We start from the raw sequence: 25,619 nt of genomic DNA on the forward strand, positions 1-25,619 counted from the left end.
AAAATAAACATAGTGCACAGTAAGGTAAAATGACATTACTGTGCACATGTTCAGTTTTATGCTACTTCTTTTAACCGCTTCAAAGTTCGGAAGCCATGAAGTGGTGAAAAAGTAGCATGTTTATTTTTGGGCGGCTTTGACGCAGAAGTCGCTAGCCATTATAGCGGAAAGTACAGAGAAAGGATGAAGCCAGCAAAGCTGCTTGCGAAGCCTCTTCAGGAAAAAGGCTGCCAGTGTTTTCCTGACGAGGCTTCGTCAAGAAGGTGTTGGCGGCTCTAAAAACATAAAAATAGAAGGCTAAAAAAAAAAAGACACCATGACCACATACCTGTTTAAATTAGTTCAAGTGGTTTTCCAACCCATGGCAAGCTTTAAGCAAGCAGTGCAGCTTGCCAAACATTTAGGGTATTTGTACATTGAGTTTTGTTGAGGTATTCAAAATTATGAGTTTTCCAGTTGAAACCGCTTCAGGAAACACTCCTTCTTTTAGGAGATTTTGGAGGAGTTTTTCATTTTCTAAAGTGGTTTTGAAGAGTTTTTTTGAAGCATAAGCATTTTGGAAGAGTTTTCCCCTGAAGCATTTTTACAGCCTTTTTATTGGAGAATGCCATCAGGAGATTTTTCAAAGATATGACATACACTTTCTTTTTTTCCACCAGGCGTTTTTAAAAATCTGAAAATATGCTGAAAAGACTGAACATAGGGAAAGCAAAGTGGTTTTACAATAGAAAGGAATAGGAAGAGTCTTTCAAGCATTTTTTTAACTCCTTAATGACCTATGACATACATTTTGTAAAAAATCACTAAGGAAAGTATGAAGTATCTTGGATCTGAGCCTGCTTCATACCAGGCATATGCCAGCTCTGTTTCATAGCCAGCATCTATCTGTAACTGTAGCAAATGGAGCCAATTCACCATACTTCGAGTTTGTTACCCATTTTCCAGGGCAATAAATGTTAAAATGGATAGTTTGATTCAAAACTACAACTTGTCCCTCAAAAACCAAGCCCTCATATGATTATGTCAATTAAAAATCTAAAAAAGTTATAGATCATGGAAAAAAAGAAGGGAAAAACAAAATTGAAAAAGCAAAACAATTCTTGGGTTCTTAAGGGGATAAGTGATTTTTCAGACTTTATTTGGAGTGGACACCTAAAGGTGTGCTCACATTGATTTTTTTTGCTGAGTTTTCAGAATAGAAACTGAGTGGAAACTCCAAGTTTCAGGAGTTTTGAGGAGGATTTGGAGTATTTCTGTTCAGTTTCTGTCCCATAAACTATTCAAAATATGTAGTATGAACATACCCTAAGCGTGTGCAAGATGCACACTGTTATGACTCAGTTCTGCTAACTAGCTCAAGCAATCATTAGTTGACAGCAAGAATGCAGTTGTCACATGACCACAAGTATGTGACTTGCATACTTACAGTCAGGTGTTGACTAAAATCACATACTTGTGGTCACACAACGACCACTCAAACTGGCTAGCAGAGCTCAGTACTAACAGTGTGTATATTGTATACTGTTAATATTTGGAAAGCTGACTTGCGTTTTCCCTCAAATGGAAAATCTCTTTAACTATACTGAATGCATACAAAATTCTAAAATTATTTACCTGTGCAAGAATTTTCACAAAGGTTATTTTTGTTGCTTATTGAAAAGAACATGATACAATGTATGTAAGCAGTATTAAAATCCAATGAGTTTGTATTCTTGGAGATTCCCCAATACAAACCCTTATTTTCTTATCTTTCTATAAATTCTCTTGTCACTTGATTAAATGATTGTTTTGCATGTTTTATTCTTTCTCAAACATAACAGAATTTTTATGATAATACTGTTTTGGGAAAGGGCTCAGTAACACCATTAAAAGGCTTGTAGAGATTTGAAGTCTATTGTATATAGAAAGTACAAAAATGAGGGTCATTAACAACACTGCCTGTTTGAATCAAACAATCAATACTAGTATAAAAAAGAAAGTTTAAGGCTAAGTGCCCACATTGCGGAACTGAAGCATATTTTTTACGCTTCTCCCTGGCGGGAAAATCGCATGCGGATTTTACATGCGGTTTTCCCGCCAGGTAGAAGCGTTTGTGAGGCATCTTTGCAGCGTCTTTGCATGCATTTCCGCATGCGGTTTATCAAGCACTTCTCCAAGTGATTTAAGCATCACTTGGAAAAGTGCTTGACAACTTGTTCACACTATATAAATCCATGCAACCGGCATGGATTTATATAGTGTGACCAAGTAATAGTTAAAAAAAAAGAATCAGAATGGTAAAAAATAAAAAAATAAAGTTTATACTCACCTTCCGATGCATTCTCTGCCCCGTCCGGAGTCTTGAGCGGCTCACGCTGTTGTGTGCATGACCTGCGGTGAAGTCATTGAGTCATGTGATGGATCACATGACTCAATGACGTGGCAGGTGCTTCACACAACAGCGCGACGGAGGAAAAACATCAGAAGTATAAACTTTATTTTATTCTTTTTTTTACAGGTTCTTTGGTACCCAGGTCTGGATGAGAGTCTCCTCTCATCCAGACTTGGTTACCATCCGCACATTCATTCCGCTGCGCTTCCGCAAAATTAATGAACATGCTGCAGATTTTTGACCGCAGCATATACGCTGCGGAAAAATCCGCAGCATGGGCATTGACATTGCGGAATGCCATTGGGGACCATGGGGTGCGGATATACATGCGTTTTACAAGCGTTTACGCTACGGAAATTCCGCAGCATATACGCTTGTAATACGCAATGTGGGCACGCAGCCTAAAAGAGGACTTCAAAAATGTTGATTGCAAATGTATAAAAGATTGTATTAGGCGAAGTTCACACAGTCATACAATCATAATTTCAGAACTTTCCACCTTTAATGTTACATACAAACTGTAAAATTAAATTGAAAAAAAAATTTTGGAGTGTAAAAAAAATAAAACAAAAAAACTAAAATAACGTGGTGACATAAATATGCTCATTATTATACAAATATTTTGTTTAAGTACTCTTGAATTTATGACAGCATTGTCATTTTGGGTTGGAGTCTATAAGAATGGCACATCTAGAATTGGCAATCTTGCCCACTTTTCCTTGCAGTAGTACTCCAAATTTGTCAGTTTGTCAGGGTTTCTGGTCAACCCAAATATTTTCAATTGAACTCAGGTCTGGGCCATTCAAAAACGATGATCTTCTTCTGGTGAAGCCATTCTTTTGTTGATTTGAAGGAATGCTTATGCTTGTTGTCAAGCTGAAAGGTTACATTCCTCGTCATTTTCAGCATTTTAGCATAGGCCTGGAGGTTTTTTTGCAAAGTTGACTGATATTTGGAACTTTTTATAATTCCCTCCACCTTGACTAAAGGCCCAGTTCCAGCTGCCAAAAAACAGCCCCAAAGCACAAAGCTGACTTCACCATCTTTGACTGTGTGTATGGTTTTCTTTTGGTTATACGCATCCTGTACTTGTCAGAAAATCCTGCAGCTTCTTTAATGCTGCTATAGGCCTCTTGGCAGCCTCCAGGACCAATTTTTTTCTTGTTATTTCATAAAATTTTGAGGGATGTCCAATTCTAAGTAATGTCGCCGATGTGCCAAAATTAAACCATTTCTTCATGTTCATCTTCAGAGTGTTCCATGGTATATCTAATGCTTTGAAAATTTGTTGTAACCTTCCCCTGACTAGTAACTTTCATCAATGAAATTGCTATGCTGTGTTGTAAGCTGTTTATGGAAAATGGCATTTGCTGTAAAGTACAGCTAAGAAAATGTCAGGAAAATCCTACTAGAATAGCTAACAGAGTTAATCATAATCAATTTACCATATATACTCTTGTATAAGCTGACTTTTTCAGCACATTTTTTATGCTGAAAAAGCCCCCCTCGGCCTATACTCGAGTGAGGGTCCCACTTACATACCGGCTGTGGATAGTGGGGTGGGCGGGAGCGGCGTCGGAAGAGCGGGGCACAGGCAGTAGCGGTAGGCAGGTGCTGCAGCGATCACATGTGCCCGCTACTAAAAAGAATGAATATTCACTCCTCTCCACGCCTATGGGATTATTGAGGAGTGAATATTAATTCTCCTTAACCCTCCGTCACATACAATAGGCCTGATAGGCACATCTCTTTTACTTTCATTTCTCCTTCCTCACCAGATTGTGAGGAAATCCCCTCCCTCCAGGTAGTCTCCTGTCTCTAGCAGCTCGGTGAAACCTCATACCACAGTTGGATTGCAGAGCTTCAGGAGGACAGATATAACTGCGCTAATCTCTCAGGCTCATTGTATGTGAACACGTCACACTCAATAAGGTTGGTATTTTAGGGTTTTATTCATCACAATTGTTTATTTAGCTTGTTTTATGAATGTATAGCACAAAGTGTGAGGATATTTCATAGAAATAAGGCAGATTAAAAAAGAAAGTGTGCTGCTCAGGCATATACAGTAGTTCCCTAACACATATTCCTTCTCTTGCTTCAGATTATCTGCTGAAATGGAGAGGAAAATGTACAATTTATCAAAAAACCTTGATGTTGAGGAAGTAACAAACATGCTGTTAGATGATGCAGACCCCACACTGAATGAGGATTTAGGAGAGGAAAGTGAGATTGATTCTCATGATGAGGTGGAAGTATGTGAAGTGGATTCTGAAACAGAGCAAGATGGTGACAGTGATGAGGATGAAGATGTAGAATCTTATTATATGGGAAAAGATAAAAAAAACCCAATGGAACAAGAAGCCACTCCTGAAAAAACGTAGGGAACCTCAAAACATTATTACTCACCTTCCTGCAGTTATAGGAACTGCAAGTAATGCAAAAACTGCAGTTGAATGCTGGAATAGTTTATTCACAGATGACATTCTGGACTCTATTGTCACATATACCAACCAATATATAGACATTATAAAGGACAAGTTCATCTGCAACAGGACCATCAAGGCCACAGATGAAATAGAACTGCGTGCTTTTTTGGATTATTATACCTTGCAGGAGCTTATAGGGCAAATAGACAAAGTTTGGAGGAACTTTGGAGTAAAGATAGGGATGGAGTTGAAAAATTTGGCCTTGTTATGTCCATAAACAGATTCAAGCTTCTAATTCGTTGCCTTCGGTTTGACGACAGAACTACCCGAGCTGAACGTAAAACACATGACCGACTTGCTCCAATTCGTGATATATTCCAAAAATTTGTTGAAAACTGTAAAAAAAGCTATTGCCCTGGGGAGAATCTCACTATTGACGAAATGCTCCCTGGTTTTCGTGGTAAATGTGCCTTTCGTCAATATATTCCATCAAAGCCTAACAAATATGGAATAAAATGTATGCCCTTGTTGATGCCAGTAAGACCTACACTTACAACCTGGAAGTTTATGCAGGAAAACAACCAGAAGGTCCTTACTGTGTCAGCAACAAACCCAGTGATGTTGTAAAAAGACTGGCTGAGCCCTTATTTGGATCGGGTCGCAATATAACAGCTGACAATTGGTTTTCAAATTGTGATCTGATTGATTATCTGAAAATGCAGAAGCTTTCATATGTCGGAACTGTAAGAAAAAAATAAAAAAGAATTGCCTACACACTTTGTAAGTGTGAAAGGGAGACAACAGTACAGCAGTATGTTTGCATTCCATAATGGAAAGGTTTTAGTTTCCTATGTACCACAAGCAAAAAAAATTGTACTTCTTCTATCAACACTTCATGATGATGATGCCATCGATCCTGGGACTGAGGCACAAAAAATACCCGGAGATAATTACATTTTATAATGCAACCAAAGGGGGTGTTGATACAGCTGATCAGATGTGCTCAACTTTCAACGTCAGCAGAAACAACAAACGCTGGCCAATGGTCATATTTTTTACTATGTTGAATTTGGGTGGTATAAATTCACAAGTCATTTACCTTGAAAACAAGCTTGAACCATTCTGTAGACGATTCTATCTGAAAAAATTGGCCCATGAACTAGTGCTTGGAGAGCTACGCAGGAGAAGTATGAAAACAATCGGTATCCCCTCTCGCCTTCAAGTTCAGCTCAAAAGATTCCGCCCGGAAGATGATAGTGAAAATTCACCACCTGCACCACCTCCCAAAAGAAGGAGATGCACCACCTGAACCACAGAAAGCGGAATCAGAAGGCTTTCTAATTATGAATGTCACAAATGTCATAATGCAATCTGCCTGACACATGCAAAAATGATGTGTAATTCTTGCTCTTTGCTCTGCAAGTGTAATTTTTCTGGGGAAACTTCAGGATCTAATTCTGATTGAATATGTGTTTAATAGTACTTAAGGTACCTTAAAATTAAGTTTGTTAACATAAATTTTCTTGGTAGAGTTTTTTGACAGTCGAACTGGGGACTATTTGGCGGGAGTTTTGAAATGTTTGTATTTCAGAGTTATTAGTTTTATGTTAAGTAAATGTTTTTTTTTTGCACCTGATTATGTGTAGTCTCTTTTATTACATCCCTATGAAGGTCACTGATCACTTTTAGAGCACTGAAATTGCAAACATTAGATATTATAGGTATTTTTCTAGCCTGCGCCTGACAGTCACATTGTATGTGAACTCGTTAGAACCGATATTGTATGTGACGGAGGGTTAATAGCGCACACTGTCAATCGCACCTGCCGACTCCTGCAGTAGCTCAGCGATCCTCTGTGCCCGCTATTAGAGAGTATGAATATTCACTCCTCCCCACTCCCATGGGGGCACACAGGAACGCTGAGCAGCAGCAGGAAGCCGGCAGCTCGACTTACTGTTCGCTATTAAGGACGCAGCTCTGGAACAGAAGGAAGGTGAGTAGAATTGTTTATTTTTTTTCATGTGTGCAGTGATGGGGGCCATGCATACCAGGACAGGGGATGAGGGGGCTATGCATACCAGGATTGGTGATGAGGGGGCCATTCATATCAGGATAGGGATGAAGGGGCCATGCATACCAGTATTGGGGATGAGGGGGCCATGCATACCAGGATTGGTGATGATTGGGCCATGCATACCAAGATTGGGGATGAAGGGGCCATGCATACCAGGATTGGTGATGAGTGGGCAATGCTTACCGGGATGGGGAAATTTACCAGTAGCTGCTACATTTGCCACCCTAGGCTTAGACTTGAGTCAATAAGTTTCCCTCGCTTTTTGAGGTAAAATTATGTGCCATGGCTCATATTTGGGTCAGCTCATACTGAAGTATATACAGTTATATGAAAAAGTTTGGGCACTCCTATTAATCTTAAGCTTAATGTTTTCTTAAAATTGGTGTTTTTGCAACAGCTATTTCAGTTTGATATATGTAATAACTGTTGGACACAGTAATGTTTCTGCCTTGAAATGAGGTTTATTGTACTAACAGAAAATGTGCAATCTGTATTCAAACAAAATTTGACAGGTGCATAAGTATGGGCACTCTTATCATTTTGTTGTTTTAAATACTCCTACCTACTTTTTACTGACTAATTAAAACACTTTTTTTGGTTTTGTAACCTCATTGAGCTTTGAACTTCATAGCCAGATGTATTCAATCATGACAAAAGCTACTTAAAGTGGCCACTTGCAAGTTGTTCTCCTGTTTGAATCTCCTCTGAAGAGTGGCATCATGGGCTCCTCAAAACAACTGTCGAATGATCTGAAAACAAAGATTATTCAACATAGTTGTTCAGGGGAAGGATACAAAAAGCTGTCTCAGAGATTTAACCTGTCAGTTTCCACTGTGAGGAACATAGTAAGGAAATGGAAGAACACAGGGACAGTTCTTGTTAAGGCCAGAAGTGGCAGGCCAAGAAAAACATCAGAAAGGCAAAGAAGAAGAATGGTGAGATCAGTCAAGGACAATCCTCAGACCACCTCCAGAGAGCAGCAGCATCAACTTGCTGCAGATGGTGTCACTGTGCATCGGTCAACTATACAACGCACTTTGCACAAGGAGAAGCTGTATGGGAGAGTGATGCGAAAGAAGTCGTTTCTGCAAGCACGCCACAAACAGAGTCAGCTGAGGTATGCAAAAGCACATTTGGAGAAGCCAATTTCTTTTTGGAAGAAGGTCCTGTGGAATGATGAAACCAAGATTGAGTGGTTTGGTCATACAAAAAGGCGTTATGCATGGCGGCAAAAAAACACAGCATTCCAAGAAAAACACTTGCTACCCACAGTAAAATTTGGTGGAGGTTCCATCATGCTTTGGGGCTGTGTGGCCAATGCCGGCACCGGGAATCTTGTTAAAGTTGAGGGACGCATGGATTCCACTCAGTATCAGCAGATTCTTAACAATAATGTTCAAGAATCAGTGATAAAGTTGAAGTTACGCAGGGGATTGATCTTTCAGCAAGACAATGATCCAAAACACCGCTCCAAATCTACTCAGGCATTCATGCAGAGAAACAATTACAATGTTCTATAATGGCCATCCCAGTCCCCAGACCTGAATATCATTGAACATCTGTGGGATCATTTGAAGAGGGCTGTCCATGCTCGGCGACCATCAAACTTAACTGAACTGGAATTGTTTTTGTAAAGAGGAATGGTCAAAAATACCTTCATCCAGGATCCAGGAACTCATTAAAAGCTACAGGAAGCGACTAGAGGCTGTTATTTTTGCAAAAGGAGGATCTACTAAATATTAATGTCACTTTTCAGGTGAGGTGCCCATACTTATGCACCTGTCAAATTTTGTTTGAATGCAGATTGCACATTTTCTGTTAGTACAATAAACCTCATTTCAAGGCAGAAACATTACTGTGTCCAACAGTTATTACATATATCAAACTGAAATAGCTGTTGCAAAAACATCAATTTTTATAAAACATTAAGCTTAAGATTAATAGGAGTGCCCAAACTTTTTCATATAACTGTATGGTAATTGATTCCAGCTGTCTTCTGACTACTATTATACATTAGTTTAAATGTGATTGGCTAATTTTGAACACAACCACATCTTCAATTACACATCTTCAATTTCACATCTTCAATTAAAGGAGTATTCACACTTATGTAACTACATTATTTTAGTTTTGTCATTTTTATTTCCCCCCTCAAAATTAATTCAGTTTGTTTCTCAATTCTCTTTGTTTCTCTGGATTTGTACAGATTATGGGTTACATTAAAGGTGCGAAAAGTTCTAAAATTCACTCTAAAACATGGCATTTTAACAGGGGTATGTAGACTTTTGATATCCACTGTATTCGCATGTAGAAAAGGGTTAAAAAAATGAACAGCAGGATAGGTGAGTAGTAGAGTTATAGAAAGCTCAGAAATGAACATTCAATTCTCACTGAAGAACATTGCTGCAAATTGAATGTCCATGCCAAAGTCAAGCAATTCATTCATCTCTATCATCTCAGATTGCTAGATTGATAGATAGATAGATAGATAGATAGATAGATAGATAGAGAATTTATGTCAACTATAGTGTCCATATAAACTATCATTTCTAGCCAATCTTTTAACCAAATTTAAGTCTTGTATCAATCAAAATATAGAAAAGTTTTAATAATATTGTTATAGGAGCATTGGAAGAAACACACACTAGCACCTAATTCATTTAACGAGCATGTCCAGAAAGTAAAACTATTGGCCACAAGGCAGGGCATTTAATAAAATGTCAAATAACTTATACTTACCAGATTAATCTCACTGCTTCACTCCAGTGGTACCGGCGTTTGCAGTTTGCAGTCCTGCAGCCACTTGCTCTTCTAGGTGGACATGCCAACTATGCAATCACTGCTGAACACAGTGATTAGCTCCAGCAGTCACATAAGCTCTTGTTGAAATGCTCATGTCTCACATATGTGTTCAATCCGTGTTTTTCAAGGGTAGAACATCTACCCATTATATTCTATAGGTATATACACATGTTTGTTTGTTTTTTGAGGGAGGGTTGCGGACTTGTCTGCTTTTGATTCAATTTGCAGATCAAAATTATCCACTCAAATCAATTGGTTTATGAAATAAACAGCACATGGATGCCATCGATGTGTCATCTGAGTGCTGTCCATTTTTATACTATATAGCTAGGTGAAGCTTTTTTTTTGTATGCAAGAAATAAGGATGCCACACTAGTGGTAAAAACTGACACACTGACCAATGACCAAAAATGTATGAAAATCAGATCTAGCACACTGATGGAAGATGTATTTTCTCATATGCAAAAAAACAACAAACTTCTAAATGAGACCCAGTTGAAACATGATCACTGAAGGGTAACTAAAAAAGTCAAGTGGGGTGACTGGAGTAGCAGCACAGGAATTGCAGGGGATTTATTAGATACGTGTGTTATTTTGTTATTAAACACATGCCCTGCTTTTCTAAGCTATTGTTACTGATTTTATAGGGGTTGACCACTACTGGACAACCCTTTGTGAAGTGCTATAGTCCTCCTTATACAATAAAAAACACACCTCTATGACTGGCACAGTTCCAACAATATTAGCGCATGACTGCTGTATCTTGGCCCCTATGGTATCCTAAGCATCACACGTTCTCCATCTCCAAATTATTAACTATTAGATACTATTAGTACTCTTTCTTCTGAAATTTTGGCAGAAATTAATAAAACGTTTAAAAGAAAAGAAAAGTTAAAAAAATATTTACTATAAACTAAAAAATAAAAATCTGATTTATTTCAGTACAAGACATCAAGGTATTTGTAAAGAGCCATATATATATATGACTTCTTTGGAGTAAGACCTCAGAAAGCAAACTAGACAATAATCATGACATAATATATGTAAAAGAAAATAAGAATTAATTTTCCCTAAGGATTAAAATACTATATTACATTGCCACTATTTATCCAGGAAGACACAGAATCCAGCTCTATGCCACATTATACTTTACTCCTGTACTTCAGCTATGCTTGAATAAAATACAATCAAATTGCCTTCCTGAGACTATAATGACAACATTTATTTTTTCATACTTTGAAATGTCTGTCTTAAATATGTAACGTTTAAAACGTCTGGTTGTAAACACAGCAGGTAAAGCGACCATTTTAGGAGATCAAAGATGATATAAGCTCATACTGGAAAATCACTCAGACATGATGTCTGTTATAGTCATTTCATAGCTCATACTACAATTTCTCCATAGCTGGTGCATCATTTTATTTTTACTTCTGGTAATGCACATATTTATTACTCCCTGAAACAGACCGTTATTGTGGCTAATGAAAACTGTAAAGATCAAATGTTCAGAGTGTGACACATTTCTATCAGTTTCTTACTAATCATTAAATCAATGAGCATTTGTATAAACCTACAAAATAAAAATAAAACATCACTCTAAAAATCATCAGGTTTCTACTTTTCTCTTGTACTGGGCATTAAAACAAATTTCATGGACCATTCATGAGGCTTAAAAAATAAAGGTTTCAAGTTTGTTTTTTCCTTTCACCTGAAACAAGTCCCATGTTTGGAAGTACGGATTAATAGTCTGGTAAAATTATTTGGAATCGATACAATAATTGTCAATCTCATTTATCTGCATTAAAGATCTGGAAGTCTCATCTCTTTACATTAAGTATTTACAAACTATTGTGATTTTTCGACAAGTGTCTTTACTAGAGATGAGCGAATAAATTCGAGTGGAATTGAATTCTACTCGAATTTTACAAAAAAACATTATTCGTCAAAATGTGGATTTTTATTGTAATTTGCTTTGGTGTGGATTCAGCAGAACAGCGATTGAAGGGCAACATTTTTGTAAACCATAAAGGATCATTAAAAGGTTCAAATAATTCTACTACTCACCTAACTATTCTGTTCTCTGGCCCCTCTGCTCCTCATCTTCACCTGTCTAGCCTCATCAAATCTCCTGATCCCTGCTGCTCGCGCTGAACTTCACGGTTCTGCGCATGCATGCGCAAGGTCACAGTGCACATCACGATGTCATGACCTAGTCACACTCCTGCACACAACCCTCCCAGATGCCTCATCAGAGCCGGAATGTCCTGGCTCAGTGGGAGAGGCCCAAGAATTTCAGCACAATTGACAGGGATCAGAACAGGCAATGAGAATAGGACAGGTGATGGTTAGGAGTAGTGTTGAGCATTCCGATACTGTAATATCGGGTATCGGCCGATATTCGCGGTATCGGAATTCCGATACTTAATTCCGATACTTTTACAATATCGGATACCGGAATCGGAAGTTCCCATAATGCCTGCGCTCTGCAGTGTCTGTGAAGGATGACAAGTTGGATGGCAGCGCGATCCAGCCTGTCATCAGAATGCCATCCCAGCGGGGGAGAATTCTCCTGATTGTTTAAAAGCCGGCGGGCGGTATAAAGCCGGCGGCTTTTAAACAATCACACAGCCCCATACTGCTTCCCCGCAGCCTCCCACCCCGATCCTCCGCTCCCCTCGCCACCTCCCATCCCGATCGTAAGTTAGGACCGGGCGGGGAGCGCAGCTCCAAGGAGCGGGGAGTGAAGGACCCGGGCGGGGAAGCCGGCAGTGAAAAGACTTCACCGCCGGCTTTCCCGTTCTGTGCTGCGCTTTCCCGCCGGTTATTTCAAATGAACAGCTGAGGTATCAGCTGATGCCGATCAGCTGTTCATTTGAATTAGCCGCGGTGCCCTCAGAGGGTTCATGTGAGTTCATGCTTGACTGCATGAACTCACATGAACTTTCCCACGGCCACACAGGTCAGCCTCACCTCCCAGACGATCAGACCGTCATGATTAGTGTGTGTGCGGGGTGTGTGTGCGGGGTGTGTGCGCGATGTTTGTGCGGGTGTGCGCGGTGTCTGTGCGATGTGTGCGGGTGTGTGCGGTGTCTGTGCGATGTGTGCGGGTGTGTGCGGTGTGTGTGCGGGTGTGTGCGTGCAGGCAGACATAGGCCGATGTGACACTACTACTCCCATCGGCCTATGTCTGTCCCCCGTCCACTCCTGCCAGCAGGATCAGCTCGATGGGAGCAGTAGTTCCCATCAGACTGATCCTGCTATTTAAATTGCCCTACTGTGTCCCCAATAAATGTTAAATACATGTCATTGGTGGCCAGTGGTTACCTAAAAGAAATTAGTTCATACATTACCTGTACCTGCCGATCGCCACCTAAAATAAAGTAAAAAATATAAAACTACACCTATACTCACCAAGACACCTAATTCCCCGAAGCCATCAATCTCCTGTAATAAAATATAAAATAATAAACCACAACCTTATCCTTACCCCTCCGTAGCAGTCCACGAGTGTCCCACGAAGATCTCCAGTTCAGAGCAGCCACATAGAATGTGACCGCTCTGAACCGCTGCCGCCGCTAGAATGACGGGGCCGTAAGGGTTCACCGGAGTTCAGGCAGCGCTGCTCCGGTTAGCTCCTTTACGGCCCTGCTGTATCGTGAGAAATTCCCACGGTACAGCAGTGCCGTAAAGGAGGTCTCCGGAGCTGCGCTGCCTGAATGCACTCCGGTGACCTCAGTCAGTGGCTCCCGCTGCCGGGAGCGGACGTGTTCCCGGCAGCGTGAGCTTACAGCAGCCATGCACAGCTGTCACCATCTCCAGATGTGACAGCTGTGCATGGGAGATCAGCGCAGGAACGTGGACAGGTAACTATTATTTTTAGTAAACTAAGAATTAAATAAAATTGTGTGTTTTATTTCAAATAAATTATTTTTTTCTGGGTGTAGTGTGTTTTTTCTTTTTAACACTTTGTAGGTTAGTAATGGGGGTGTCTTATAGACGCCCATCATTACTAACCTGGGCTTCATGGCAGCTGGCGCTGACATGAACCCCACCACTATTACCCCCTGCCACCGCACGAGGGCAGCGTGGAAGAGCGAGGCTAAGTGCCAGAGTTGGCGCATCCTATGGATGCGCCATTTCTGGGGCGGCTGACGACTGGTGTTTCTAGCCTGGGAGGGGGCCAATATTCATGGCACCCTTCCTGGGCTATTAATATCAGCCCCCAGCTGTCTGCCTAGCCTGTGCTAGCTATTAAAATAGGGGGGACCCCACGTCATTTTTTTGGGGGGGGTCCCCCATTTTAATAGCTAGTAAAGGCTAGGTATTCAGCTGGGGGCTGATATTAGTAGCCTGGGAAGCTCCGTGGGTATTACCCCCTTCCCAGGCTTCAAACATTTGCCCCAGCTGTCTGCTTAACCTCCGCTAGAGCCTAAAATTAAGGGGAACCCCACGCCAATTTTTTTTTAAATAAATCCTTTATTTTAACACTAAATGACAAGTACAGTAATCAACACTGTCAGTGTACTTCATATATATGTGACTGACATGTTTCTATCTATCTAATCTATGTGTGATTCTCTATTCTTTCTATTCTAAATTGTCGGGTACAGATGCTGAATTGCCGGCCGGCTTTCTTAAAGAGACGGTGCATGAAAACACTATTATTTTTTAAATAAATCCTTTACACTAAATGACAAGTACAGTAAGCAACACTGTCACTGTACTTCATATATATGTGACTGACATGTTTCTATCTATCTAATCTATGTGTGAAGCTCTATTCTGTCTGTTATAAATTGTCGGGTACCGCTGCTGAATTGCCGGCCGGCTTTTTTAAAGAGACGGTGCACGAAAACACTAATATTTTTTTTAATAAATCCTTTACACTAAATGACAAGTACAGTAAGCAACACTGTCACTGTACTTCATATATATGTGACTGACATGTTTCTATCTATCTAATCTATGTGTGATTCTCTATTCTTTCTATTCTAAATTGTCGGGTACAGATGCTGAATTGCCGGCCGGCTTTCTTAAAGAGACGGTGCATGAAAACACTATTATTTTTTTAAATAAATCCTTTACACTAAATGACAAGTACAGTAAGCAACACTGTCACTGTACTTCTTATATATGTGGCTGACATGTTTCTATCTATCTAATCTATGTGTGAAGCTCTATTCTGTCTGTTATAAATTGTCGGGTACCGCTGCTGAATTGCCGGCCGGCTTTTTTAAAGAGAAGGTGCACGAAAACACTAATATTTTTTTTAATAAATCCTTTACACTAAATGACAAGTACAGTAAGCAACACTGTCACTGTACTTCATATATATGTGACTGCCATGTTTCTATCTATCTAATCTATGTGTGAAGCTCTATTCTTTCTGTTGTAAATTGTCGGGTACCGGTGTATGCCGCTGATGAATTGCCGGCTTTTCATGTCATTCTACATTATTCTTAGTTGTTTTCCTTCATGTAGAATTAACCTACAAGGAAAGAAAGGGTTTATTTTCATTCCGATATTTGTGTCCCATTGACTTGCATTGGTTTCCGGTATCGGAATCGGCGATATCCGATACTTTTGGGTATCGGCCCGATCCAATCCGATACGATATTTCCTGATATCGGAAGGTATCGCTCAACACTAGTTAGGAGTAGAGAGGCCAGACAGGTGAGTGCTGAGTTGAGTATAAGGATTTTTTTATTTTATACATATTATGTTTATTATGCCCTGACCCCAGAGTATAATAAGGGATCTTAAATTTGAATCAAATTTACGGGGAAATTTACTCCCGAAGTACCTCTTTACTTTAGATCTTAGTAGCACAAATACAGCTCTTCCCTCATGTTGTCGTTATTTTCCAAAAGTATTTTTCCCATCTTATCAGCCTTGCTTATTTCTTTAAACTTTTAGCATTTCCTTGATCTGCATTTTTAAGTGCCTTTTTTCCTGTTTGGTCTCATTTCTGTTACATGTCTTCTTTAGAGTTAGTTTAAAGTGCAGTGCTTTTAAAACATAGGAAAATATTAATTATAGTAGTAATAATGGTTTGAACAAATGGAATATCATTTAAGGCACTACGAATACATACTTCATACTTTATAACCCTACAATAAAATTAATTAGATAATTACATTGAAATTCAAATATACAGTAACTAATCAAACTGAAAGAAGGTAAGTAAGGTCTAATGAATGAACCTATCGTACAGAAAATTTCCTGCTAAGAAGACAGTTTCTTGAGATGTTGGCCATACCACAACCCCTGGCAAAAATTATGGAATCACCGGACTCGGAGGATGCTCATTCATTTGTTTAATGTTGTTGAAAAAAAAGCAGATCACAGACATGGCACAAAACTAAAGTAATTTCAAATGGCAACTTTAGGGCTTTAAGAAACACTAAAAGAAATCAAGATTGAAAATGTGGTACTCAGTAAGGGTAATTTTTTTCAGACCAAGCAGAGGGAAAAAATTATGGAATCACTCAATTCTGAGGAAAAAATTATGGTATCATGAAAAGCAAACACACAAAAGAACACTCCAATACATCACTAGTATTTTGTTGCACCACCTATGGCTTTAATAACAGCTTGCAGTCTCTGAGGCATGGACTTAATGAGTGACAAACAGTACTCTTCATCAATCTGGCTCCAACGTTCTCTGCTTTTTGTTGCCAGATCAGCTTTGCAGGTTGGAGCCTTGTCATAGACCATTTTCTTCAACTTCCACCAAAGATTTTCAATTGGATTGAGATCCGGACTATTTGCAGGCCATGACATTGACCTCATGTGTCTTCTTTCAAGGAATATTTTCATCATTTTTGCTCTATGGCAGGATGCATTATCATCTTGAAAAATGAGGTCATCGTCCCCAAACATCCGTTCAATTGATGGGATAAGAAAACTGTCCAAAATATCAAATGTAAACTTGGGCATTTATTGAAGATGTAATGACAGCCATCTCCCCAGTGCCTTTACCTGACATGCAGCCCCATATCATCAATGACTGTGGAAATTTGCATGTTCTCTTCATACAGTAATCTTTATAAATCTCATTGGAACGGCACCAAACAAAAGTTCCAGCATCATCACCTTGTCCAATGCAGATTCGCGATTCATCGCTGAATATGACTTTCAACCAGTCATCCACAGTCCACAATTGCTTTTCCTTAGCCCATTGTAACCTTGTTTTTTTCTGTTTAGGTGTTAATGATGGCTTATGTTTAGCTTTTCTGTATGTAAATCCCATTTCCTTTAGGCGGTTTCTTACAGTTCAGTCACAGACATTGACTCCAGTTTCCTTCCATTCGTTCCTCATTTGTTTTGTTGTGCATTTCCTGTTTTGGAGACATATTGCTTTAAGTTTCCGGTCTTGACACTTTGATGTCTTCTTTGGTCTATCAGCATGTTTGCCTTTAACAACCTTCCCATGTTATTTGCATTTGGTCAGATTTTAGACACAGCTGACTGTGAACAACCAACATCTTTTGCAACATTGCGTGATGAATTACCTTCTTTTAAGAGTTTGACAATCCTCTCCTTTGTTTCAATTGACATCTCTCATGTTGGAGCCATGATTCATGTCAGTCCACTTGGTGCAACAGCTCTCCAAGGTGTGATCATTCCTTTTTAGATGCAAACTAACAAACAGATCTAATTTGATGCAGGTGTTAGTATTGGAAATGAAAATTTACAGGGTGATTCCATAATTTTTTCCTCAGAATTGAGAGATTCCATAATTTTTTCCCTCTGCTTGGTCTGAAAAAAAATTACTCTTACTGAGTACCACATTTTAAATCTTGATTTCTTTTAGTGTTTCTTAAAGCCCTAAAGTTGCCAATTAAAATTACTTTAGTTTTGTGCCATGTCTGTGATCTGCTTTTTTTCAACAACATTAAACAACTGAATGAACATTCTCCGAGCCCAGTGATTCCATAATTTACGCCAGGGGTTGAATCAATGAAACATGGAAGCATGGAATGATCAATGGCAGATTGTCCATGTTAGAATGAATATATTACATTAAATAATACAGAATAATATGAATAATTACTTTTTTTTGCAAAATTGCACTACAGTTAGTTAAAAATGTTGCACACTTGTGTATTTGTTCCCTTCATATATTTAACATGCATTGATCTTTGCACTGCCACTAGCTAGCAAGTGTATTTCCAACATGAGCAATTTTTAAATGGATGAACTAGCACTGGTAGAAGTAGTTTTTATGTAACCTTTTTATTGCAGAATGTGTTAAGGCTTATTCTTGTATCTGTGATCTTTGTTATCATTATGTGAAAGGAAATGGAAATTCTTGGAATATATATTCAGGCCTTCTCTTTTAACTGTACATGCTGTAATTGTCCATATAAAGACAGATTCTTATTTCTAAAAAAAGAAACCCTTTCATTTCATGCTTTATTAATCTAATGCACTAAGATGATTATTGTATTTGTTTTACCTTTCACAAGGAAGCACTGTAAAACTTTTAAGGGGATCTGTTAGCAAGATCAACCCACACAAACCACAGGTTTTTTAATGCTAAATCCATTGACACCTTTATATCTTATGTTTGTTGTTGCATTCCTGAAAAATTGATTTAATCATTATGCAATTCAGGTATATGGGAGAACCTGTCATTCCGATTTTGCATATTAAAGTAAATGCTTGACCACATAATGGCGCTGTTATACAGATCAAATAGATGTCTTTAGGGAAGAAGTCTGCATGGTGGTTGTTCTATAATCAGCATTGAAGTTTTGGTGTAATAAGCTTTTGGCACATAGGGGTGCGACTGTGGGTAGGCTCTTCTGCTAATGCCCCGGTTCTTCCTGTCACAAGTGTCTTTATCTGCCTTCTGTTTTAAATGTTGTGCTGGCCTTATTCTTGCCACCAGACGCACTTGTGTGGATTAATCTCCCAGTGGTCTTCAATAAAATGTAGCCAGTGGCGGTTCATGCACAGATTGACCTCCCGGTGATCTTCAATGATGAGCCAAGATCTCAATTTGTGCATGTGCCACCACTGGCACTATTTTATTGAAGACAGCCAGGTGATCAATCTGCGTAAGCACTGCCCGCGGCAAGGACCGCACCAGAGCCAACATTTCAAACAGGAGACAGATACAAACACCAGAGGCAGGAGCTTATTAAACCAAAGCTTATTAAACCAAAACTTCAAAAAAGAACAACTACTATGTGAATTTCTTCACTAATGGTATCAATTTATTTCTGTATAACAGAGCCATTATGGCCATGCCTTTACTTTAACATGAATAATAATGCAGACAGCTTCTCTTTAAGTGCTCTGGATGTAAAAGAGCACTTCCCAAGCTTCTGCCTCTCAAGGTTGTTTCCCTGCATGCACCAGCCTTTTTAGTTTCATTCATCATTCATTGTCTGATTTCCATGTTATGCCTGATATCACACAGTTAGTGATCAAGCTGAAGAGTCTGGTGCTAAGCAGAAAACAACCTTGGGAGACACTTGGGAAGTGCTCTGTCATGCAAAGAGCAATTAATGTCTCTTTTGCATATGAATTGAAACACTGATTTCTCAGGAATGCAACAACAGATAGAAGACATAAAGGTAGGTGTTAATGCATTTATCTTTAAGACCTACATGACCATATATACCATTTAGGGAAAAGGGTAGGGGTGATCTTAGGTACAGATTCATTTTTTTCAATGATATTATTGACAGTCAGCTAAGGTTTTCAATATTTTTTATAACAGTACCATCTTCTGCACTATTTTTTCATTAAATAAGTGAATAAGAGAAAGGTTTGTCTTTATCTGTCAGTATATAATTTAACATATTAGTCATGAACCTAAGGTAACTACATGTGAAAATATGTACAGTATCAGTATAGAGGTATAAAATGAGATGAAATATAATGTAACTAAGTGAAATAGCGAAAATAGGAAAATAGGTGCAGCACCAGCCAAAATTGTTGGGTGCCAAACCTTCCAGGCAAGAACCTATCCTCCAAATCAGGCAAAAAAATGCAATAAAGTTGGATATGAAGGGGATTTTTATTGGCCCATAATGCCGAGGTTTCGGTCCACATGTGGGCCATTAAAGGGAGCCTGTAACCAGAAAAAACGCTATTGACCTGCAGATATGGGGTTAATCTGCAGCTAATAGCGTTATTAACTTGCCCGGCACCCCCACTTACCCGAACACTGGAGGGGAGGAAAATAACTTTATTCTCCCCTGGCAGTGTTCTGGTTTCAGTCATGGTGCCGGCAGCTATAACCGTGCCCTCGGCCCTGACTGACACTAGCTCTGCCCTTGGGGTTGTCTGTCAGTCAGGGCAGGGGGTGTGCTTACAGTCGCCGCTCTGTATACTTATAGCGATGACTGAACCCGCACAGGCATCGCCCCGTGACTAAAACCCGAACGCTGCCGGGGGGATAAAGTCCATTTCTACCCTCAGCATTCGGGTAAGTGCGGATGCCGGGCAGGTTAATAACACTATTAACCTGTAGATTAACCCCATATCTGTAGGTTAATAGCGTTATTTCTGGTGACAGGTTCCGTTTAAAGATCCACTTTATATCTAACCTTATTGCATTGGAGTGCTGCCTTCAGTTTTTGCTTTAAGATAAATAGTGGATAGATTTAGTAGGAGAAAACAAAAATAGTTAAAGATAAAAAATATCAAAGCCTTTTAGGGACAGACTACATCTACTTTTCTTAGGGATCCCTTAGAAAAAATTAAGAATTTTCTCTTTGGAAGGAGGACTTTTACATCCTTAAATGCGTTTAAAACGTTAACATTTTCTTTAGTTTTATTTTTTTTTAAAGTATTGCATTTATTAAATTCATCTCTAATAACCTTTCTGTTTAATTGATGGATAGTTCCAATGGACTACTATAATTATCTCTTCCTCTGCAATCTTAGATCTCATGATATCTGTTTGTATTTGATTTAAATCGGTCTTGAAGAAGCTGAATGCACTACTCTGGTCCCTGTGACTGAAGGGCTGCCCATAAAAGTAAATCAATTGCATTTTGGAGTTGGGTATGTCTAATGAAATTTAGCTTGGTTAATAATAATAATGGTAAAATTGGATGTATTAGAGAGACATTACTTTCAGGTAACCTTTTGAAACATGCTAAAGACCTGAAGAGGTTTTCAGTTCACTTATACTATCATTGTAAATCGAATGTAGCTACACAAAATCACCATATTAGTTGTTCATGATGCAAGAGAGATGTGATTGTAAATGTGTGTATAATATAAAATAATACATTCTCTTATGCTTAACATAAACGTAATATGCAATCAGTGATATTAAACGGTAATTTGAAAAGAGCAATGAAAGGCCTGTTTTATAGAAAAGCAGAAATGACTATATTTTTAATCTAAATACATACAAATTATTAATAACTTTGCATTTAATAATACAGCATGCAGTTTTATTTTAAATAACTTACTTAAAAATAACTCATTATCCGTTTTACTGCCGGAGGGTTTTCTGGCAGTGCAGGATTTTTAACGTAAAAAAAGGATTCTGTAAAGTAAAGGAAACATTATTTTGAACAGTATCATTTGACTACTTTACTCCATTAAACAGTAAATACGCATACTTGTTAATGCACAGACAGTCTATATGCTTTAGCCTTAAAATATTATAGTTTAACCTAGCAGCCTGTTGCATTTAACCAGTAAAATGAAAAATGACATCTACACCCATTAATATCTGCAATGTATAAACAGCACAGCATGACACATTCTTGAGAGCTGAAGGCTACAAAATCTCTCTGTAACATAAATAACAAAGCACTCAGAAGCATATTGATGTTGATATTCATCTCTGAGAAAAACATTGCTGCCTAGGCTTCTTATGAAAATAGATGCAGCCCAAATGGATCTCCTGTAATTGGTTTCAGATAGCGAGGTCAGAAGAAATATGATACAAGAAACTATTATGTGGAACAGGAGAAACAATGTTTACACAGGCCCTCCCCCATTTTACAGGCTAGAGGTACCTATACCATATGTTCTTGGAAGATAACTAGTCCTAAAATGAGGACAACATGTACTGTAATTTTCCTTAATCTACATTAGCCGCATGTAATAGTCATAAAGTGCTTATTTCATTATTTTTATTTAATCCTTCTGCAAAAGACATTACCTAATAAGTATAAGTTGTCTATACAAACCAGAAAAAAAGGTCTGAAGCCCCAAAATTCTAATCCACAAAAGTTAATTCCTCACTTGAATCATGATTGTTTATGATTAGAACATAAAAACATGAGGCTAATATACATTTTTCAAAGTAGTTAAAGCATTTGACCGGGACTTTAACATTCATAGCCTATCTGTAGGATAGATCATCAATGTCTGATCGGTGGGGGTGCGACACTCAGCACCCCAGCTGATCAGCTGTTCCTGGTGTCGGCGGCTGCTAGAACTGCTCAGTTATGGAGATGCACACCATAACTCCGTTGATTGTATATTGGCCATGGCCGTGCACTGCGCATCCAAAGCCTATTAAAATCAATAGGGGGCGGACGTGCAGTACCTGGACGTGGCCACTATTCTGTCGACAGTTGTGCCTTGCAGCTCCATAGCTGAGTAATTCTGGCCAACACCGGGAACAGCTAATCGGTGGGGGTGCTGAGTGTCACACCCTCCCGATCAGACATTGATGACCTATCCTACGGGTAAGCCATCAATGTTAAAGTCCCCAACAACCCCTTTAAAGCTATGATAAACCTATTAGAAAGTACATATCATGTTATGCCAATAAGCCCAATATGTGTTCACAGTTAAAGTGTACTTCCATTTTCACAAGAAAATTATGAGAGTGCAGAACTCTGCAATATAACCATTTTTTGAAATCACTCTTTTGACGATTTTAGATGATAATCTGCCACATATACCACCCAAAGTCTGTGCTGCGGGCTACATTAAACCATGTAGTATCCTGCTTGTCATTGTTAGCAGGAGTGAACACTTTAAGATTCTATGATACCCACTCCCACACTGCAGACATTAGCCTAGTAGGAGGAGAAAGACGCTGCTTAGTTTAGTGTAGTCCACAGCATAGACTTTGGGTTGTCCATGCTGTAGGCGGGTTATCATCAAAAACTACTAACAGATTTAGAAAAATGATTATACTACAGATTTCTGCACTAAAATCATTTTCTCATTACAGTGGAGGTACATTTTAATAGAAGTTCACTCCCTAAAGGTTATCTACAGTCAGGCTATTCTGTTTACACAATGGTTTCTTCCCATTTGCTAAAAACCTCTCATCAATTGCTTCTACGTCAAAAAATTGACAGGTCTGTTTTAGTAAATACTTGTATTCCCCATAATAGAGAAAATTATTGAACACCTTTTCATTGAGCTGAACATCGTATTGTCATTTCTCTTAGGATGTGTCACTTTCATTGAGGGCTCGCCATGCCAAACTGTGTGGAAGCAAACTCCAGGGTCAAGAGGGATGGTGACCCCCATTTGTCAATTTCTTTATTAATTTGTAGGAGGATTAAATGGGGACAAATGCAACAAAGAGATCTAAGAAAAATGCTCCAGAATTGTTATTAAAAGGGGAAATACATTTATTTATTTAAAGAGATATGTCAGGTGTTGTGTCAGAGCCTCTTTAGGATACGATCTTTCAGATCATTTGACTGATCCTAAACAATTTCTAAATTATGCAAAATGATAATAGTTCTAAATAGATAATATGTTCTTTGGGCCTTGAAAGTGTAACCAGATCTCAGAAAATGACTGAAAACCTTATTTCGGAAAAAGTTTTCAAAACCCATCGCTGAAAGCAAACTTTGACATATGCATTTGTATAGGCATACAGTGAAAGATGTCATCTATTGAGTGGAGTCTTATGGATATATTTAACCTATGTGTGTAGAGCTTTTCCCAGCAGCTATGCTAAGTTTTGGATTTGATTTAGGATTCAAAGAGTAAAAAGGACAAATTCATACCCCCTTGTTGCAACAACCATGGCATCAGTGTGCTTTTATTTGAGAGGTAGACCCTATGATTAGAATTGTCAAATGGTCGGCAAATCAGATCAAATTCCATTTTACTTGTGTCCATTGGTAAACATAGACTATAGTACAGTATAGTCCTATCTATAAAAAAAACAATGAGGCACACAGACCATCAAGACCACTTAGCCATTTTTATATATGAAATATCATTTCAAGAAATCTTTGTTTATTATAAGTATCAAAGGGGTATTCCATCTCCAAAATCCTATCCCAATATGTAGTAGGTGTAATACTAATAATATTAGCAAATACCTCCAATTAGAAATGTAGTGCAGTTTTTCTGATTCACTATGTCTCTTTCCTCATGTGCAGCCATTGCAGGACATTAGGTATCCATGGTTACGACCACTGATATAGTGACAGTTAGTTAGCTAGGTGCTAGTTGTCGCAACCATGGATACCTAAGGTCCTGCAATGCCTGCACATGAGTTAAGAGACATAGTGAATCAGAAAAACTATACTGCATTTCTAATTGGAGGCATTTGCTAATATTATTATTATTACACCTACTATATATTGGGATAAGATCTTGGTGATGGGAAACCCCCTTAACGCAGAACTTTTGTTTTAAAAACCCCCAAAACAAATGGATATATTAGATCACAGGATATAATAAAAACCAACTCAACTCTTTAAGCAAATCTACAGTTTGTTAAAGTACTATTAGATATGATCTATTAACATTTCACACTTCACAGCTAAGCCATAATGAACTAATATGTATTTACAGGGCACAATGCTACCCATTTTAAAATAAATGAGTTTGTTGAGGCGTCTTTAAGTCCTGTTTCTCATGAGCTCGTTCTATCAGAGCAGTTAGTAAGCGCTAATAGAATACAACACAAAAGTACAAATGGAGTACAAGACATGTAATCACCTAATTGTCATAAACCAAATTTAACACAGCAATTTCTTAGAGTGAAATTACAAATTTGTAGCAATTGACCTTTCATTGTAACAAGACTAATTGATACAGTAATTAAACAAGTTTTGAAAGAAATACTGGTTAATTACTAGAAAATGGATTTTTTTCCGGATTTGTTTCATTGCATTTCTAAATAAGCCTCTGCGATATTTATGATTTACACTATTAATCTGAAACAAAATCTACTAGAAATAGAGAAGTGATATTTTTGTCCTGGTAACAGAAATGAAAGTTGTATAATCTGCTCTAGTATTTCCAAGTGAGAGGGTACAGTGTTGATTATTAGGCATTTTATTTTCTCATAAATACTTTGTATTTAAATATTATATAATGCATGAGACATCTTGGTCTACTTTGACCATAACACAAGAAACATAGAATTCAAATTGAGATTAAGATTGCCAGATTGAAAGGGAATAAGATTATTTTACTTCTTGAATCTTGTGTTAAAGCTGGGCAGAGCTGACATACTAAAACTAGAGTGGAAATGAAGAGTTGGGGCAGAGGTTCTTTGAGAAGCCTAAAGCTACAACTTAAAGTTTTTCTTGGGTACAAGCCAATCTGGAGCAAGAGCGAACCTAAATGAAGACCAGAGACACAGCTGACACCAGGAGCACAGACAACACAAATATACTCCTCTCCCTATGGCCTCTGCAATGTATATCTTGGCTTAAAGACCGAGTTTGTGAATTTAAACAGTTTCAGAAAAAAACGCACTAATATACCATGGTAACCAATGAAATGTCAGTATTTGCTTTATAATCTGCACTGAAAATATAAATCAAAATATTTAAGTAGTTGCTATTAGCAACACAGTCAATTTTATTATAGGATTCCTTGGAAGTCCTTCAATTTGAATTGTTTTAGTGGCAGAAATATCCCTTGCAGTTTCCGAATACACTCTTTTATACATTATGAACAGAAGTCATCTCCATGGAGAGCATTATAAATCCATACACAATATAGCAAGCACATCAAATGCTTTAAGCTA

The 25,619-nt window shown here is 38.4% G+C and overlaps 1 protein-coding gene across 19 annotated transcripts in view; it reads right to left on the reverse strand.

Moving 5' to 3' along the window:
* Window positions 1-25,619, reverse strand: part of FOXP2 (forkhead box P2) — a 314,333-nt gene that overhangs the window by 207,883 nt on the left and 80,831 nt on the right. The window contains exon 1 of one of the 19 annotated variants that reach the window (XM_073651946.1): window positions 21,115-21,143. The exons of the other annotated variants lie outside the window; for them this stretch is intronic. The gene's annotated coding sequence lies outside the window, so the exon portion shown is untranslated. Of the gene's footprint in view, window positions 1-21,114; window positions 21,144-25,619 lie in introns of those variants that run through there. 19 annotated transcript variants of the gene reach the window in all.

Source organism: Phyllobates terribilis, unplaced genomic scaffold (assembly GCF_046119375.1).
Source record: "Phyllobates terribilis strain yellow unplaced genomic scaffold, ASM4611937v1 Scaffold_11__3_contigs__length_659146591, whole genome shotgun sequence".
NCBI classification, from domain to species: domain Eukaryota; kingdom Metazoa; phylum Chordata; class Amphibia; order Anura; family Dendrobatidae; genus Phyllobates; species Phyllobates terribilis.